The sequence below is a fragment of the Styela clava genome, chromosome 2, assembly GCF_964204865.1.
Source record: "Styela clava chromosome 2, kaStyClav1.hap1.2, whole genome shotgun sequence".
NCBI classification, from domain to species: Eukaryota; Metazoa; Chordata; class Ascidiacea; order Stolidobranchia; family Styelidae; genus Styela; species Styela clava.
Genome location: NC_135251.1, coordinates 28,746,443 through 28,748,942, shown reverse-complemented (window position 1 = coordinate 28,748,942; position 2,500 = coordinate 28,746,443). Strand labels below are relative to the sequence as shown.

The following is a 2,500-nucleotide window of genomic DNA, read 5'->3' as shown; positions in this document are numbered from 1 at the left end:
CTAAACGCCACTAGTCCCTCTAAGAAGTTAGACGCCGACCGAGAAGGTCGCGTAACTATTTAGCATGCCAGAGTCTCGTTCGTTATCGGAATTAACCAGACAAATCGCTCCACCAACTAAGAACGGCCATGCACCACCACCCACAGAATCAAGAAAGATCTCTCAATCTGTCAATCCTACCTGTGTCCGGGCCGGGTGAGTTTCCCCGTGTTGAGTCAAATTAAGCCGCAGGCTCCACTCCTGGTGGTGCCCTTCCGTCAATTCCTTTAAGTTTCAGCTTTGCAACCATACTTCCCCCGGAACCCAAAGACTTTGGTTTCCCGGAAGCTGCCGGAAAGGTCGTCATGGTAACGCCTCCCGATCGCTAGTTGGCATCGTTTATAGTCAGAACTAGGACGGTATCTAATCGTCTTCGAACCTCTGACTTTCGCTCTTGATTAAAGAAAACATTCTTGGCGAATGCTTTCGCAGTAGTTCGTCTTCCGCCGATCCAAGAATTTCCCTCTAACGGCAGAGTACGGACGCCCCCGTCTGTCCCTCTTAATCATTACCTTGTGCTCCGAAAACCAACAAAATAGAACCGAGGTCCTATTCCATTATTCCATGCAACACTATGCAGGCGAACAGCCTGCTTTGAACACTCTAATTTTTTCAAAGTAAACTTATCGGCCACCGCCGACACTCAGTCAAGAGCACCGACGGAGAACCGAAGGTGAGGCGAACGCAACCAGTGACACGCCTTGCGACGGACCGGCGGCGCTCGCCCAAAATCCAACTACGAGCTTTTCAACCGCAACAACTTTAGCATACACTGTTGGAGCTGGAATTACCGCGGCTGCTGGCACCAGACTTGCCCTGCAATGGATACTCGTTAAGAGTTTTAGGATGTACTCATTCCAATTACAGGGCCTCGTTAGAGTCCTGTATTGTTATTTTTCGTCTCTACCTCCCCGTGTCGGGAATGGGTAATTTGCGCGCCTGCTGCCTTCCTTGGATGTGGTAGCCGTTTCTCAGGCTCCTTCTCCGGAATCGAACCCTGATTCCCCGTTACCCGTTATCACAAAGGTAGGCGTACCTTCGACAGTTGATAGGGCAGACACTTGAATGATACGTCGTCGGTGCAGAGACCGTACGATCCGCGTGGTTATCCAGAGTCATCAAACGTCACAGGACGAACCCGGTCGGTTTTGATCTGATAAAAGCGCGCCTCCCGAAGTCGGCGCTTAAATGCATGTATTAGCTCTAGAATTACCACAGTTATCCACTTCGCTTACGAGACCAAATAAACCAAGACTGATTTAATGAGCCATTCGCAGTTTCGCTTTACGAGAACTCGTACTTGCACCTGCATGGCTTAATCTTTGAGACAAGCATATCACTACTGGCAGGATCAACCAGATAGCTGCGACAGCTGCGCTCGGCCCTTGCTGGGCCGCCCGGCGCGTGCTCGTCGCATTCGTTTAAGACCGAGGCGATCGCCTGCGGCCGTACTCAGCTTCGACAGTCGCTGGCCGCGACGTCCACGCTCTCGCCGGCAGTGCCAGGCGGAGCGATTTGCGTTTTTTCTTTGCTCGCCCTCTCTCGGGCTCGATCCATTCAGTTTCGCACAAACAAGAGCTCTGCCGGCCGCCTGCAGCGGTGCCTAAAACCCGGGCATAACAATGCGACCGTTCTGCTAGGCCGACAAGCGCTCAAGCCAGACGCTCGATCGAACGCCCCCTACATATTAGTCGAGACAACGGCTCGCTCATTAGCATCGCGTTTGTACTTTAACTTTTTTTGGCTCGGTTTCTTTCGACGCCGATGCCGGCGACGCAGCACTCTCTCGCCCGCCAGCCACCGAGAAAAGGGTGCGCTCCGACCGGCCCCGCACCGCTCTTTCTTGGCTCATTCGAAATTACTGTCTTTCGCTCTGACATGCCTTACCTAGGGTTAGGTTAGTATGCTTGCACGTTTGTACTTTAACTTTTTTCGGCTCGGCTTCTTTCGACGCCGATGCCGGCGACGCAGCACTCTCTCGCCCGCCAGCCACCGAGAAAAGGGTGCGCTCCGACCGGCCCCGCACCGCTCTTTCTTGGCTCATTCGAAATTACTGTCTTTCGCTCTGACATGCCTTACCTAGGGTTAGGTTAGTATGCTTGCACGTTTGTACTTTAACTTTTTTCGGCTCGGCTTCTTTCGACGCCGATGCCGGCGACGCAGCACTCTCTCGCCCGCCAGCCACCGAGAAAAGGGTGCGCTCCGACCGGCCCCGCACCGCTCTTTCTTGGCTCATTCGAAATTACTGTCTTTCGCTCTGACATGCCTTACCTAGGGTTAGGTTAGTATGCTTGCACGTTTGTACTTTAACTTTTTTCGGCTCGGCTTCTTTCGACGCCGATGCCGGCGACGCAGCACTCTCTCGCCCGCCAGCCACCGAGAAAAGGGTGCGCTCCGACCGGCCCCGCACCGCTCTTTCTTGGCTCATTCGAAATTACTGTCTTTCGCTCTGACATGCCTT

General features: G+C 53.4%; 1 non-coding gene across 1 annotated transcript in view; it reads right to left on the bottom strand.

Annotated features, from left to right (window-relative positions):
• LOC144420325 (small subunit ribosomal RNA) overlaps nt 1-1,401 on the bottom strand; it is a 1,803-nt gene extending 402 nt beyond the window's left edge. Inside the window, exon 1 of the ribosomal RNA XR_013474678.1 lies at nt 1-1,401. This exon is cut by the window's left edge and continues 402 nt beyond it. This is a non-coding gene — a ribosomal RNA (small subunit ribosomal RNA).
• Between the last annotated feature and the right edge of the window lie 1,099 nt (nt 1,402-2,500).